Genomic DNA, 17,798 nt, shown 5'->3' with positions numbered 1-17,798 from the left:
TACACAGTTCCTAGAGCCATTCACCTCCCATATGGGTTCACCAACACCAACATTTTCAAATTTTCCTTTTTTTGGTGCCTGAGAAGGCTTTCTGAACTCCAGAGTATGCACCTTAGAAAGATCGGGAAAAGTGAGAGGGGCACCTTTCTTTTGTAAAGTGAGGGAAGAGCCATTGCAAAAAGGGGGCCTGGGGTATTTAATAAAAAGCAGATACTGAATTTGAACATCTGTATGTTGCTTTCCTTCAAAATATTCTTGTCCATAGGCTCCTTTGAAAAGCCTTACTAAGCCCCAGAAGAGTAAGTGTACCTACTTTGAAGATGACTGTGCTGAACTGTAGAAAACCTACTGAAATTCAGGGATGTGGAAGAACTTTTGTCAGCCAGAGGTGCTAATGACATTTTCATGGAGGATATGACATCTGTTGGCCTTGTGTGTAGAATTTTGATTTGTGGCAAGGAGAAGGAAGGGCATTCTAGCCAGGGTGGAAGCAACTTGGAAATGAACTTCTGACTAAACTCGGTAGAGTGGGCCCAGCCTACAGAGAACCTGCACCTATGGGCCTAGGAGCTTGTAGATTTAGGCCCTAGAGATTTTTGCGTGAGCCCAGTGACATGATTAAATTGACGCTTAGGAAGATTAGTTGGGCATCCTCATGGAGGATGAGAGGGTGTGTGCAGAACTAGGAGGCAGGAAGGAATCCAAGGGTGTGGTCATTACTGTGTGGATCAGTGTAACATCTTTGGAGATGGAGAGGCAGCTGCCCATTGGTTGTGACTGAAATAAAAATCGCCAGCCCGTATTGCAGTTAAATTGTTTGCTGGGTGCCTGATGATCTTCATTTCAGATGGGCCGCCAAGTCCCACAATGAACCCCCTGCCTTGCCTCCACTTCTGCCATACCTTCTATACTGGTGGAATAGTTTTAGTCTAGGAAAACACTGTGCCTTTCAGTTGGTCAAGTAGAGGCAATCGTTCCCTATTGTTCGACTGATCCTTTCATCATAAGGATGGACTGGGTAAATGTATGGGAAGCACTTGGTTAACCATAAAGCACCCTGCCAACGCCAAGACAGGACTCTTTATAACTCATTACTCTTATTGTGGTGCGCTACTCTCTCTCGGAGGGAGTGAAGAGGTTTTCTGAGTGCCTCATTTAACTTCAGCCGTGAGTAACTGAAATCCAGGTAAGAGAGGCTCCATTGTGCGTTGCCTGAGAATTTCACTGGGATTACATCCCTTTCCAAACTGGGAAGGTGCTACGAGACCCCCTGCTGAGCCCCGCTGGAGAGAAGAGCCACTCTTCACATTCCTTCTGGATCCTCTGAGGTGTCTGGCCTCCTGCCCAAACACCCTCAGAGGACTGTTCATTTTCTGTCAGAATCGTGAGCCTTCCTGATTATGCGGCAACAGAAACAAAGCTTTTCTATGTGCTGAAAAGTGGATATTTTTTATGGCCACATGCTCTCCTCACCCCCAAGCTAAGCTGGGAAGCATGCAGAGCATAAGAACACCCCAGACACACAGCTCTCTTTCTCATATTGGAGACCGCTGTGTTTTTAGGAAAGTGTAAGAAACTGATTTCATACTAGAAGAAATGGGGGGGGGGAGATGACTGAGGGGGGAATGACTATCCGTATAGCTGTCCCTCTAAATCACATTCACAGGAGTGACTCTCCTCTGTGACCCAGAGGGTCACTGGAATCTTTCGGTGTTCTAACTCCCAGAACAACCTCTTGACTGCGGTGGGAGACACATGACGTAGTGGCCACGTGCCTGCTGACTCTGCAACGACTCACCATTCGACATTTCTTCCAAGGAAGAAATAATATTTGAGTGAGTTGTCTTACCCACCTTGACTCTGCCATCTCTTAATCATGTGTAAATAAGTATCTCCGTTTCTATGGATGCAGTCAAAGCATATCCAGTGGTAGGAAGACAACGTGCAAGCAGCAACAGACCCCCTTGACACTGATGCCTGCTCCCATTTCATAGATGGGGATGACCAGGGGCGGTGAGACTACCAGGTGCCCGGTATAGGAGTAAAAGCCTTTACACCTAACCTTGTTTCCTCCACCAACTTACAGAGTGGAAATATTAATGTTTACATTTTACAGAGGAAGAAATGGAAACCTAGGGAGGTTAACTAAACAAGTCTGCAGCTGTGTCAGTCAGCATGAGTTCAATTAGGCTTTGTGACAAACAGCCCCTAAATCTCAGTGGCTTATAACAACAAAGGTTTATCCTCACTTACACTATGAGGGGGCTGGAAGCTCTGCTTCTCCTCACTCCGGGATCCTGGGAAGACAGAGCAGCCCCTCTTGGGAATTGCTGGTTTTCATGGCAGATGGAAAAAGAGAACATGGCAAAGTACTCACTGTTGACACATGTTCCTTCTGTTCATTTTGTAGGCCAGAGTCTGTCACATAGCCACTCCTAACTTCAAATGGACGAGGAAGTACAGTCTTACCATCTGGGAGGGAAAGGAGAAATATTTGTAGGCAGAGGAAGCATCTGATAAGACAAATCTTTTCTAAAGCCTGTGCTCTTTCCCGCTCATGAATGCCTGCACTCACTGAGCACCTCCTGGGGGCCAGGCATGGTGTTAAGTTCTTTACAGATATAATTTCCAGTCCTCACGACAACCTTGTTAGGGAGATCCTATTATTATCTTCATTTCACAGATGAAGTTTTTGAGGCCCAGAGAGGTCTCAAAGTAGCTTAAGTCAGATTGCCCAGGGTAAAAAAGGTGCCTTGTGCAGCCTTCAAGTCAGCCTGACTCCACAGACTGCTGTGAGGATTTCCAATGCCAATGCCATAGATGTTACTTCAGGTTTGCAAGAAAAAAGCCACATACATTTTAAAAAGATTAAAATTTTATTTAATCATGTGTTTATTTTCTAATGAAAAAGATAATTGCTCATTTGTTAAGATTCAGACAATATTTACAGTTTGAAGAAAGAAAGTTAAAAATGACTAAGAATCAAAAGATCTAGAAAGAACCCACTAAAATTTTAGCTGTCCTTCCAGACATGCTGACTTGTAACTTGCTTCTTCACATCACCATATATAGTGAGCATCTTTCCAATAAATATACTTCATTTTTAATGGCTGCATAATATTCTATTGACTGTGCCACAGTTTAGTTAGAATTCTTTAAATGATTTGCAAGATAAATGATAAACAGTATTTGTCTTGTTTTCAATGTGTCACTGTTCTCTTGTTGTTTGGAGTTCCATTTCTTTCTGAATAGTGATATCTAATATCTTTCCTTATTTTTAACCCATTCATGCCTACACCAATGAGAAACACTGCAATGGTCAAAGATCTTTAATTAAAACATTAGTTTCATTATCACCTCTTTTCTCTCCCTCTTCCACAGAGGCCCTCTTCAAATGCTGTTAAAATGTTTTTGTTCCTATAGTCTCAAGCCAGGGTTTTTCCTTGGCTTTTTTTTTTTTTTTTTGGTTTCCTACATTTTTCCTGAAATTCCTGTATATAGTTCTCTCCTTATTTATTCTTCTTTTGAGTTTCTTCCTTCTTTTCTCTTTGTATATCCATACTCCTTATTTCAGCTGAGATTTGCACGTGCCTATTCTAAACCCCTCAAATAAAATGTGCCCGCTGTTCCTCCCAAGGGAGGCATTCGCCATCTGCCAGCTCTAGCAGCTCTGCTCCCTTTTCTATGCCCCAAGTTCCCCACTCAGACCCACCTCATCCCCACCCACGTTCTCTCCTGCACTGGTGGTATTCTCTCCACGTGGAATGGCCTCTTCTGTCATCTGTGATTGGTCTTCAGAGTCCAGCTCAAATACCTGCTCTTTCAGAAAGCCTTCTCTGGCCCCCTTCCTTAGTCAGAATTAGTTGTTCCTTACTCTGTGCTTCGCAGCTTTGCTATTATCTCCACTGTGCACTCAGTCAGGAAAACTTTTATTCAGCGCCTGTGGTATGCCCTGAAGTGCTGGGGTGGATACAAAGAACAAGCCTGGACATCCACTCTCTAGGAATCTTCTGCCCCTGGGGAGATAGCTAGGTAAACACAGAATCTCCATCTCGTGTGGTGAACGCTGAAGTGGAGGTGGGTGCGGGGAGCCGCGGGAATAACAGGGCCCAGCCAACACCGGTTGACTTTTATTTGCTGCATGTTTTCTTTTTCCCTTAGTAAAAGTCAAGATCCTGAGGTAAGGGATCCCATTTGCCTTTGATCTGGCCAGATTTGTTGATAGCAAGTGTCCAAGGTGCGTCACCTTAATGAGTGGAAGTCACAGGTGCGCTGAGGGTAAGGGACCAGCGAGTGGGCGCCGGGAACAGGTCCAAGCCCATTACCCATAATCCTGGAATCAGTCTACTCGTCACCTGTTTCTTCCCCCCCTGAAATGGACGCAGATTCCCCTCCGGGTTTAAAATAGAAGTAATGACTTTCACGAACGCCTGGAAAGTACGACTTTTCTAGAAATTGTTTAGGTCGGTCATAGACCATCAGCTCCCGGCAACTGTAGGACGGGCTGCGCCCTCACTGGACGCTCCTGCTCCGAGGCCCGACCGGGAATTCCGTCGGGGTCCGCTCTTCGCCCCGCACCTCGGCCCGCAGGCCACGTGTGCGATCCAGGAGCAGGACCTCCCTGCGTCGTCCGCCTGGGAGCCGGCGCCGCCTCTCCGGCTCTTCTCGCCGCCCCGCCTAGCCCCCACCTCCGCTGCGGCCGCACCGTCGGACCCCGTCCGCGCCAGCTCCGGCCCGGGTTTTGCCGGCCGCCCGCCGCCGCCGCGCTCGCTGAGAGGGGAGCTGGCGCCGCCGAGGCCGCCGCGGCCCGGGCGTGGGGGCAGCGCCGCGCACGCGCGCCCGCGGGGGTGGCGGGTCCCTGCTCCCCAACTCCGCGCGCCCGTGGCCCTAGCCCCGCCGCCCCTCCCGGAGCCGCCGGCAGCCGCCCGGGAGCCGGATCCGCGCGGCCGCGCCGGCGGGGACGCTGTTCCCCGCCCAAGCCCTCCCGCGGCCGGGAGGGAACATTCCTGCTCTCCCCGCCCGGTCCGCGCCCGCTCCCGCTCCTCCCCCGCCGCGTGTTTTCCGCCCCAGTAAAGATCGTGCCACAGAAATAAGCCTCGAATGCCCTTTGCCGAGCGGGCGGGAAGGCATCGAGCGCTGAGCCCGAGCAGGCCATTTTCAGGGCGCGTCTCCGGAGCCGCTGAAAGTCTTGTTTTCTCCCCAAAGTGGAAGGTGTGGGGGCGGGGGCAGGCAAGAGGCCGCTTCCAACTGCTACACACGCTCGAATAGTTGTCAGTAAAATCAAACTGACGTCAGCCCCGGGGAAAAAGATAGGTCTCTTTTGTTCTCATGTTCTCCCCCACTACCCCTCCCCTGTGATCAAAGGCAAAAAACATTTTTTGGAGGTGGGGGGAAAGACAAAAAGGAAAAAAAATCGCAATGCAAAGAGATAGCTTCCATTAGAGCTCCAGCCCGGGCGAAGGGAATGTTTAATGAATGCATCAAGCCTTTTGATCACCCTCGCTCGGTTGGGTTCAGTAGTGCCGGAAGGTTAGTTGCATATCCTGTGGCTGATCTGAAATTCGATCAGCAGAGGGGGCAAAGAAAAGAAAAGCATTTTAATGGGAATCAATAGAGGATCATAGGTCCTGGAAGGAAATACGTGTTGATTAAAAATGCCACAAGATTAAAAAATGTTCACGCCTGGTTTAAAAAAAGAGAGAGAGGAGAGAGGGAGAGGGAGAAGGAGAGGGGGAGGAGGGGAAAAAACCCTTAGCAATCTATTTTCTGTGTGTGTTGCTGCCAGAGAGGCAGTCAGCAGACCAACAGTTTGTGTAATGCTTCAAGCTACAGCAGGCAAATTTAAAGCTGTACGCTCAGAACAACATAATAAATACTTATTGAAAATGCATTTCTATTTCTAAGCGGGGTTCACTCATGCATTATACAAAACACCTAGGGCTGCAGTAGCGAGACGCAAGGGGACAAATAAGGTGTACTGTGACTCAAGTTCTTAAAACTAAATTTTGGGCTTTTAACAGTTGAGAGCAAGAGAATATACACTTGCTTTTTTTTTAATTAAGAAAATATTTTTAAAAAATCTTTTGAAAAATCTAAAGTTTGGAAGATATCACAGACTAATATTGTCTGAAACTTAAAGTTGTAATATTAAAAAAAATCTAATATCTGTGTATGTGAGGAGAAGGGTAGAGTGGGGAGTTAACAGTGATAGATGGCATATTGATTGGGTTACAGAGTGGAAAATTATTGCCCTGTAGGTAGAGAAAGTGATCAGCAATGTGATTAAAAACAGTTCAGGGTTATATGGTTATTTACCTACTACAGTGAGAAAAGGAAAAGGGCCTTTTAAACCTACTTTTTAACACAAAAACTCAAGTATACACTCTGCCTGCATGGCCTCTTGGAGAGGAATCAATAGCATTTAAATGTTTACACATTTAACAAAGCTCCTTCATTAATGTGAGGGAATTCAGCTGACAAGGGTGGTGGACCCTTCCTTTCTGTGGTCTCTTGGAGGCTCCTCAACGGACCCCAGTCTTCACCACTACCCCATTTTCCTTGTTTTTCACCTTTTCTTTTAATCTCTCTGAAGAACACAAAAAGGAGTAAGGAGGATTTTTCAGGGCAAGTTCCCTCGGATATTCCTAATATGTAATCGCAGTAGTTTGGACAGAGCAGGATCTGTCAAAATCGAGATTTCCTTGTATTCCTCTTAAACCTCCATGTCTTCTGGCTCTAGTAGATTATAAAACCCTTGGAGAAAGGGGATTTCTCTCCTTTCTAATTCATATTCCCAGCGGTGCCTCTAGAATAAAACCTCACATCTAGAAACTAGTCTGGAGAGCTGATTGAGAGTGCTTTGGGTTAATAGTAGCAGATCATATACTGATCACACTCTGAAATCCATTCTGAAAGGAAAATTATTGCTGGGTTAGTTAAGACAAGTGACTTAGCTTTTCTGAGCTTCAGGTTCCTCACCTGTAAGATGAGGGATACTTATACCTACCCACCGGGGCTTTTGTGAATGAAATACTATATGTAAAGCACACTGTGGGATATTTATATGCATGTGTTTATGTAAATATTTTCCTTCTCCAAAGATGCTCCCACCCAGAAGCTATGCCTCCGTCATTCACACTCTTATGTAGTCCTTGTCATGAATGTGGGCTGCAGCAGAAGTAACACTTGGTGGCTTTCAAGCCTAGATCATAAGAATCTTGCTGCCTCTATACCTGGGTCTCTTGGAATGCTCCCTCTTGGGACACTCTCAGAACCCAGATGCATTCTTTGGGAAGCATGTGGAGGCCAGGTCACCTGCAGTGCTCAGGCTGATAGCATGCAGTTGCTCTCAGCAATGAGCTCCCAGACAACAGGTAACTTCAACTGCGCACCAAGTGAATTAGCCATCTAGGAAGTCCAGTCCTGTTGAACCTGCTGATGACTTCAGCCCCAGCTGCTTTCTCGCTGTAATCGCATGAAAGACCTGAAGCAGAGTACTCAGCGGAGCCCAGTCAACCCACAGAACCATGAGAGATAATAAATAATAAATAAGTGTATAAAGTGAGCAATTGATAGCTTTTATTAATATCTTAATTTTATAGTAGGTACTAAATCTGCCTGTTGTTATAATAAACATAAACGAAATAAGCTAGCAGCTTCGCAGTCTTTTCCTTGCCCCTTTCCTCCTGCCCGTGGGTAATTTTTCACCACCCACAGTATTATGTTAGTCCTTATTCCTGAAGGCTATTAAGCTGAATGCTGGCAACATAAAGACACGGAATTTTGTAAGCCCTTTCCTCTGGGGGCTTTGAGTGCAATTGGGAAGGGAAGATGCTCTTTCTAAGAAGGAGAAGCCATTTATGCACTGCTAGGTCCTGGCATAGCAATGAGTGTTGAACCATCTGTTGTTAAATGAAAATATTGTTTATTTTCCATAACATGCGATTGCGGTGGGGGTTGTTGGTGGGAAGCTATCTAGGGTTTGAGCTGGCCTTTGCTCATAGGAATTTTTTCTTCTTCAGTTTCTTTCTGGCATAGTTCTTCCTTTCCTGGGATTTTCAAAATGTTAAGAGTTCAGGAGGACAGATATTTCCCAATTTAGGAGGCACCAAAATGAGCAGATCTAGTGTCTTATTTTATTTTAGTATTTATAATACTGAGTGATCACTTGGGAATATACATCTTCCCCTGTGTGATATAGTCAGTGCCCTTGGTTGTTGGTTGAGAGTAAGCAATATTTTTCTTGTGGAAGAAATAGAGCTTTAGCACGGCCCCTTTATCTCTGAAACCTGCCCCACCTACCATGGGCTTCACTTCCCAAGGCTGCAGTGGTTAACAATGCCTCTATTCCACCACGATTAATTCTAGCCAAGAAGGGTATGAGAGAAGGAGAGATGTGGGCAGGAAGTCAAGTCAGTAAAGTAGAACTTAGTCTGTACTTACAATGTTTTTGTATTTTTTCTTACATTTACTAGAAAATGTTTAAATAGATTAAAAAAATTTTTTAATCTGGCTGATATATGTGTGTATACATACACATAATGAGCCTGGTGAAAAATATTTTCGGGTCAGCTACTTCTCTTCACAGCTCTTCACAGATCCTTCAAATATTTTATTCTGAATGCAACAGAAATAGCAACCTGCTGGAATGAAAATTGCTTTCTGGAATGCAGAGTTGGAAAGTGCAATATCATCTCATGAGTTGCTGGCCAAAGTTGCATCCCACCCTTTGCTGCTATCTCTGGCTTGGTTTGCATCATCTCCATGGTGGCTTTTTGTGCTACAGTCCCATCAGATGGTTGTGTCCCCAGATCAGTGTTCTTGGGATTGAGCCTGGCTCTTGAAATGCGGCCCTTTTCATAAGCTGGAAAAGGGTGTACCGTCCATTTGATTCTTCCTTCCTTCCTTCAGGTTTTCTTTCCTTCCTTCAATTTTTCTTTCCTTCCTTCCTCATTCATTCATTTATTCATTTAACAAACACCTATTACCTGTCTACTGTGGGCCAAACACTGTCTTAGGGCCTGGGATACAGATATGAGCCTTCCAACAGTTTCCAGGTTTGTTGGAAAGACCTGCAGGTAATCAGATAAACGTTGATGGGGAAACTGGAGTGATTATGAAAACTCCAAGGACAGCAGTTAGGGACTAGAGAAGGAAGAGGGAGGCCTCCGAGAGTCTGACCTAGAAAAATGTCTGGGAGTCAGCCAGGTGAAGGTCAGGGCATGTGAAAATGTAGTAAGAAGGGAGGTTGGAATTGTAAGTCTTTGAAATGTTGGGTGGAGGTTACTAATTTTGTACTGCACTCTGTAAAGACACTTAGACACAGAGATGTTTAAGGTAGTCCTGATACTAAAAAAATTTTTAAACAGCAATAAACGTAAGATGTCATCACTCAGTCACTTTTTAAGCTATGAGCTATTTTTCAGACTAAGTGAGCTCACTTTCACTTGTGTCTTTCAGCAAAGGCTTCTCTTGAATGTGACTGACCCTTTTAAATAGTTTCATCTGAAATAGTGGTAGTAGCTGCCATTTTGAAAAGTGATTTTTTCTTTTATGATTATTGTACCTTGATGTCTTGTTGATGTTGATTATGTTCCTTTATACTAGTTGCTTTCTTTGGTACCTACAAATATTCTGAGGGGTTTGTACTTATTTTGTAGTTATAGTATTTTAATTTCATTTTACATTCTTTTATTGTGGTGAGATATCTATATAACATAAAATGTACTGTTTTAACTATTCTTAAGTGTTCAGTTCATTGGCATTAAGTACATTTACATGGCTGTGCAAAGATCACCTCCACCCATCTCCAATAACTCCCCTTCCTTACTCCCCTGGAAACTGCTTTGTCTCTCTGAATTTGACTACTCTAGGTACCCCATATAATCATTTTACATTTTAAATTCTTTGGCAGAATGGTTGTCAGAGTTGAAATGATGTTGGAGAAAGATTTTACAAGATGAATTACTGAAAATTTTAATTCATTTAAGTGTTCTGCACACAGATTTTTAATTTTCCATGAATGTGTAATTTATTCTGAAACTGGCTATATCATTGTATCTCAAGTCATCATCCACGGGATCAAAACTTTTAGCCTGATAAAGACTACTGAACAATTAGGATGGCATATAAATTAAGTCATGAGATCCTATCTCATCTTATTTGATTGGATCTTGCCTCTATATGTAAAATTAAATGTCTGCCAGCTAAAACAATCTTATTCACTATTCCTCAGAACAACTTTGTTATGAATTCCCTTAATATATGAAAGAAGATGATTAATATTACAATGTATTTTTATAATCACTCATTTTACACATTTCTGGAGAGTAAAAATAACATTTTATTTCATTCACAAATATCTAAGAAATAACACTTTATACTCTAATGTATTAAAATGCCTTAATTTAAATAGTAAAAGTGACTCTGAGAAATAAAGATAGGGAACTATAGCTTACATTGACTCAAACCTTGGTAAAAAATATATTACACAGTAAGATTAGAGACATACACTTAGATTATAAATTATTTTATTGCCAAGTTATCCATGTGAAAATTTAATTAATAAAAATTATACATTGTAATAAAAAATAATCTCTATAATAGCAAAATTTAAGCTTTTATAGCTTTTTGCTTTCAGTATGATGTCATCTTTTGCCAGAATGATTTGAAAAAGGCCTTCACACTTAGAACTTATTTCTTTATAGGAATTCCAGTTCTTAGGTTGTAGTAAAGACAGAGGAACCTCAGTAATTCTCACTTTGCTAATCCATAAACCCTGTAATTTCCACAAAAATTCCTCAGCAATATCATTTTACCTCACAGGAAACATTTTATAGCCAGGAGCTCTAGGCAAATCTCAAATCACTAAGAATTCATTACTTTTGCCAAAAATACTACAGGCCATTCACTAGCTGACTATCATAAAGTATTATGACTGAACTACATTTATCTAAATAAACTGGAAAGCAAGTATCATGATTTCAAAATCAGATGTAAAAATATCATTTTGTGCATATATTCACATACTTTCATACATAAAAATATATAGTATGTGGTAGATTGTTTTAATAACAGTCCCTACTGAACTATACTTCCCTGTATTTGTATCACTTTGTTACTTCTTCGAACAAGAATGTGGGGTGTATTTTTCAATCGTTTGACTACGGGCTCACCTTGTGACTTGATTTGGCCAATAGAATAAGGCAGAAGTGACCCTGGGTACCTTCTACGGCTAGGATTCCAGGGGCTTTTGAGCCTCCACTTTTGCTCTCTTGTAACCCCGAGATTACCACCCTATGTATAATAAGCCCAAGACAGACAACCTTCTGGAGGAAAACACCCAGGTGAGCCCACCCAACCTGCCAGCTGACTGGAGCTAGGAAAGACCAGCAGAACTCCCAAGCTGACTCACAAAATCATGAGAAATAATAAGTTGTGGTTGTTTAAAACCACTAAGTTTTGGAGTGTTTTTTTGTGTGTGCAGTGATAAGTAACTGATACAGAAGTTGTTATCTGGCAATGAGTGAAATTGTAGCAAAAACCTAAACTTGTGGCATTGTCATTGGGACTGGGTGTGGGTGATGCTGGGAGAGCAGCAAGGAGTTAGTGTGTTAGCAGAAGGTGGAGGAGTAGTGAGGAAATTGCTATTGGTGGCTGGAACAGGGTGACCCATGCTGTGTAGGGGGCAAATGGATGTGGCAGGGACTAGGAAGACAGATGATGTGCCTCATGAACTTGTGAACTTGGTCAAGGCAAAATGTTGAAAGTGCACACTGTTTTTTTTTTTTCTAACCCCGGGAACAGAGAAATTAACCAAAGAATTAAATGTCTAATTTATAATTAGAATTTACAGGGAATATAGAAGAGCCAGGACTTTTCTGTCTAGATAATAAAACTGTATTTCCCATTCCTATCGTCTCCAGTCAACAAAAGATTCTCAAATAAGAAATGGCCCTAAGGTAAACACTGAATCAAAAGTATGGTCATAAGATTTTTGTTAAGATTTCAGAAGAATTTAAGGAGGTGCCTAAGAAAATCTCTCATCCAGACAGAATGGTTTCTAAGAATCCTAAGGGCATTATCCCATAGCAACTTGACATGTCTAAAGTAGAGAGAAGTCTGTCTTGAAAGGAATTATGGATGTGCCTTTTGGGCATGGAGAGAAACAGTATAAAATTCATAGGAAACTCCCAAAGTTTGGTGAGTGTATTGTACTTACAAGTGCACCGTCAGCTTGGACTGCAGAGAGAGAGAGTGCTCAAAGTGAAAAAGAGGCTTTTGGGCTCCCAAGTTTCAATAAGCAGAAAGAAGACTGAGAAAGCTTTTTACCTCCAAACACGGGCCATTTCTTGTGATAAAGTAGAGATATCTCAAAAGTTATAGAAGTTAAAGCCATGAGTCTGGAGCAGAGCCAGGAGTGGGGAGAACAATAATTGAGGAAAGCATTCCTAGGGAGCACAACTGGTCCCCAAGAAAGGAACGTTCCCTGTGCCCTGAAGAGACGGCCTGAAACATACCCAGCTGGATTTCAGAATTGTTATGGACCAGTGACAATTCTGTGCTTCTGTTTCTTCTTTTTTTAAATGGGAATATCCATTGCAATTACCTTATTCCTATCTTTCCATTGTATATTGGGTATGTAGGGGCATATAATTGTCTTTTTAGGTCACAGATTTCTGGGTGAAGAGGAGCCACAACAAAGAGCTGCACTTATGCAGCATCATGTGTTCGGACTTGATCTGCATGAGACCATGGGCTCTGAGCCTGATGCTGGGACTGGATAAGACTTTGGGGATTTTGCATGGGAAGGAGACATGGATCACTGGGACCAAAGGGAAGACTGTGGTACAAGAAATGTACCATAATGGCCCCTAGTGAATCATACCTTCTTCTGCTCATGCTTCACTGCAATGTGACTTTGCTGCTCCTCCCGTCAGGAAGTCTACTTCCTCACTTTGAGTGTGGACTGGACTTCTGACTTGCTCTGACCTATAGAATGTAGCTGAGGCAACATGGTACAACTTCTGAGGTTAGGGCTTCAGAGGCTTTGGAGCATTTGCCTTTGTTGCCTTGGACATTTGCAATCACTGTGCTGTGAAAAAGCCCAGCATAAAAAAACATGAGAGAGAGAGGCTCAAATATCTGAGCCATCTTGGCTAAACACAGACCTCAGCTGGTCCATCAGTGAATATGGTTGTGTGTGTTGGCATAAATGAGTGCAGCAGAAGACTTGCCTGGCCAACCCACAGAATCAAGAGAAATAAATAATTGTTTTGAACCACTAGTTTTTGTGGTGGGTTGTTGGACAGCAATATATAATTGATAAATTAGAATTTAGTACTGATTGGTGTGACTAAAGGTTTTCCTTAAAAGATTTTTCCTAGTTGTAGTAGTATAGTTCCTCACTGTGTGGCTTGGATGACAGTACAATCCCCACACTGTTTAAAGTTAACTTCAAACTGGGAAACCTTAAGAAGAAAGGGCCAAAGAAACATGTAATGCTATAGGGCCCAGTTCAATTGCTTGGGAGCTGCTATTTTAATCTCAGAGGGCTGAGATTAAGCAAAGGTTTACAGTTAAATTTACCTAAGACCAAAGTCTAGTTCCAACACTTATTAATTGTTTAAAGTTAATAAGCTATTTTTTAGAGCAGTTTAGGTTCAGAGCAAAACTTTAAAGTACAGAGATTCCCCATATATGCCTGTCCCTACACATGCATAGCCTCCCTCACTATCCATACCTCACAACACAGTGGTACATTTAACACAATCAACGAACCTATGCTGATACATCATTATCACTCAAAGTCCATGGTTTACATTAGGGTTCACTCTTGGTGCTGTGTGTTCTATGGGTTTTGACAAATGTATAATGATATATATCCACCGTTATAGTATGAAACAGGGTAGTTTTGCTGCCCTAAAAATCCTCTGTGTTCTGTACCACCTAACCATCCTTCTTTTCCTATTACAACTCTTCTGACAAACACTAATCTTTTTACTGTCTCCATAGTTTTGCTTTCTCCATAATGTCATATAGTTGGAATCATATAGTATATCACCTCTAGATTTGCCTCTTTCACTTAGTAATATGCATTTCTTTTCAAGGCTAGAAGGCTAATTTCTTTTTAGTGCTGAATAATATTCCATTGTCTGGATGTACCATAGTTTATTTATCCATTCACTTACTAGAGGACATCTTGGTTACTTCTAAGTTTTGGCAGTTATGAATAAAGCTGCAAAAACACCTGTGTGTAGGTTTCTGTGAGGATTTAAGTGTTCACTTCATTTTGGTAAACAGCAAGGAGCATGACTGTTAGATAACATGGTAAGAGTACGTTTAGATTTGTTAGAAACTGCCAAACAGTTCCAAAGTGGCTGTACCATTTTGCATGCCCACTAGCATGGACTCCACATTCTTGCCAGAACTTGTTGTCAGTGTTTTGGATTTTGGCCATTCTAATATGTGTATAGTGGTATTTCATTTTTGTTTTAATTTACATTTCCCTGCTGACATATGATATGGAGCATCTTTTCATATACTTCCCTGGCATCTGTATATCTTATTTGATGAGGTGTCTGTTCAGGTCTTTTGCTCATTTTTTAATTGGGTTGTTCGTTTTCTTCTTGTTGAGTTATAAGAGTTCTTTGTACATTTTGAATCAGTCCTTTATCAGATGTGTCTTTTGCAAATATTTTCTCCTAGACCATGGCCTGTCTTTTCATTCTCTTGACATTGTCTTTTTCAGAGTGGCAGCTTTAATTTAATGAAGTCCAGCTTATCAATAATTTCTTTCCTGGATCCTGCCTTTGGTGTTGTATCCAAAAAGTCATTATCATACCCAAGGTCCTCTCTCCTATGTTAGCATCTATAAATAGTTTCTCATTTCGCATTTAGGTCTGTGATCATTTTGTGTTAGTTTTTGTGAAGGGTGTAAAGTCTGTGTCTAGATTTTTTTTTTTTTTTTGCATGTGGATACCCAGTTTTTCCAGCACCATTTGTTAAAATAACAATCTTTGCTCCATTGTATTGACTTTGCTTTTTTTTTTTGATCAAAGATTAGTTGACTACATTTATGTGGGTTAATTTCTGCATTTTCCCTTCTGTTCCATCAATCTATTTCTCTCTTCTTTGCCAGTATCACACTCTCCTGATTACTTTAAGTCTTTAAGTCAGATAGTGTCAGTCCTTTAACTTTGTACTTCTCTTTCAATACTGTGTTGGTTATTTTGGATCTTTTGCCTTTCCATATAAATTTTAGAATCAGTTTGTCAATATCCACAAGGTAAATTGCTAGATTCTAGATGGCATTGAATTTATAGATCAAGTTGCGAAGAACTGACATTTTGACAATATTGTCTTCTTCATGCACATGGAATATCTCTCCATTTATTTAGTTATTCTTTGATTTAATTAATTAGAGTTTTGTAGTTTTCCTCATATAGATCTTATACATATTTTGTTAGATTTATACCTAAGTATTTCATTTTTGGGGATGTAATGAAAATGGTATTGTGTTTTTAATTTTAAATTTCACTTGTTCATTATTGATATATAGGAAAGTGATTGATTTTTGTATACTGACCTTATATTTTACAATATTTCTATAATCACTTATTAATTCCAGGAGTTTATGTTGATTCTTTAGGATTTTCTACATAGATGACATATATGAGAATGAGGTCAGTTTTATTTCTTATTTATATACCTTCTATTTCTTTTCTTGTCTCATTGCATTAGCTAGTACTTCCAGTATCACGTTGAAAATGTTGTGAGAGGGGACATCCTTACCTTATCTTGACCTTTGTTGGGAAGCTTTGAATTTCTCTCCATTAAAGTACGTTAGCTGTACATTTTTTTTTTTGGTAGATATTTTTTATCAAGGCGAGGAAGTTTCCCTCTATTCCTGGCTTACTGAGAGTTTTTCATGAATGGGTGTTGGATTTTGTCAAATGCTTCCATCTATTAATATGATCATGTGATTTTTATTTTTTCACCAGTTCATGTGATGAATTACATTGATTTTCAAATGTTGAACTAGGCTTGCATACCTAGAATTAATTCCACTTGGTTGTGCTTTTTACACATTGGATTAGACTTGCTAATACTTTGCTGATGATTTTTGCATCTAGGTTCATGAGAGATATTTGTCTGTCATTTTCTCTTCTTGCAATGTCTTTGTCTGGTTTTGTAATCAGGGTAATGCTGGATTTCTAGAAGAGTTAGGAAGTATTATCTATGCTTTTGGACTTTGAGAATTGGTATAATTTCTTCCTTCAGTGTTTGGTAGAATTCACTGGTGAGATCATCCCAGCTTGGTACTTTCTGTTTTGGAAGATTCTTAATTCTTAATTTAATTTCTTTAATAGACACAGGCCTGTTCAGATTATCTATTTCTTCTTGTGTGAATTTTGGCAAATTGTTTTTCAAGGAATTGGTCATTTCATCTAGGTTATAAACTTTGTGGGAATAGAGTTGTTCATAATAATCCTCTATCATCTTTTTTAATATCTATGGACTCTCTAGTGATGCCCTCTTTCATTTCTGATATTAGTAATTTGTGTCTTCTCACTTTTTCCCCCTTAGGTAGCCTGGCTAGAAGCTTAACAATTTTTTGATCTCTTCAAAGAAATACCTTTTAGTTTGTTGATTATTTTTCTATTCATTTTCTGTTTTCAATTTCACTGGTTTCTGCTCTAATGCTTATATTTTTCTTCTGCCTACTTTGGATATAATATTCTTTTTTTTTCTAGTTTTCTTAGGGTGAAGCTTAGATTATTGATTTCAGATCTTCCTTATTTTCTAATGAATTCATTCAATGCTATAAATTTCCCTCTAAGCACTGATTTCACTGCATCCCATACATTTTGATAAGCTATATTTTCATTTACTTCAAACTATTTAAAAATTTCTCTTGACACTTCTTTTTTGATGCGTGTGTTAGTCATGTGTTATTTAATCTTCATATATTTTAGATTTTTCATCTATCTTTAAAAAATTGACTTTCAATTTAATTGCTTGTGGTCTGAAAGCATACATTTTGTATGGTTTTTATTCTTTTAAATTTGTTAGAGTGTGCTTAATGGAGTAGTATGTGGTCTGTCTGGTAAGTGTTCCATGTGAGCTTGAGCAGAACATGCAGTCTGCTTTGTATGATAAAGTACTCTATAGATGTTAATTATATCTAGTTGATTGAAGGTGCTATGGAGTTCAACTATGTCCTTACTGATTTTCTGCCTGCTGGATCTGTGTATTTTGGATAAAGAGGTGTTAATCTCTTCAAATATAATAGTGGTAATAGTGGATTCATCTATTTCTCCTTGAAGTTCTACTGGTTTTTGCCTCATGTATTTTGATGCTCTGTTGGTAGGTGCATACACCATTATTATGTCTTCTTGGAGAACGGATCCCTTTATCATTATGTAATGCCCTTCTTTATCCCTGATAACTTTCCTTGCTCTGAAGTCTGTTCTGTTTGAAATGAATACAGCTGCTTCTATTTTGATTGTGTTGGCATGGTATATCTTTTTGCATTCATTTACGTTTATATGTGTCTATATTTAAAGTGTTTTTTTTTTACATAAGATATATTTGGGTCTTGTTTTTTGATCCATTCTGAAAATCTTTGTCTTTTATTTATTTATTTTTTGGGTACAAGCTAATTAATTAAAAATTTTTTTAAAACATTTTTTATTGAGTTATAGTCATTTTACAATGTTGGGTCAAATTCCAGTGTAGAGTACAATTTTTCAGTTATACATGAACATACATATATTCATTGTCACATTTTTTTTCCA

The 17,798-nt window shown here is 40.4% G+C and overlaps 1 long non-coding RNA gene across 2 annotated transcripts in view; it reads right to left on the bottom strand.

The window, feature by feature from the left end:
* The window catches only part of LOC140697773 (uncharacterized), a 106,940-nt gene that overhangs the window by 59,127 nt on the left and 30,015 nt on the right, over positions 1–17,798 (bottom strand). For both annotated transcript variants that reach the window (XR_012075098.1, XR_012075099.1), the window contains exon 2: positions 2,378–2,472. This is a non-coding gene — a long non-coding RNA (uncharacterized lncRNA). The remainder of the gene's footprint in view (positions 1–2,377; positions 2,473–17,798) is intronic.

The sequence above is a fragment of the Vicugna pacos genome, chromosome 8 (genome assembly GCF_048564905.1).
Source record: "Vicugna pacos chromosome 8, VicPac4, whole genome shotgun sequence".
NCBI classification, from domain to species: domain Eukaryota; kingdom Metazoa; phylum Chordata; class Mammalia; order Artiodactyla; family Camelidae; genus Vicugna; species Vicugna pacos.
The sequence above is the reverse complement of the archived record's forward strand: the minus strand, read 5'-3'. Positions and strand labels throughout refer to the sequence as shown.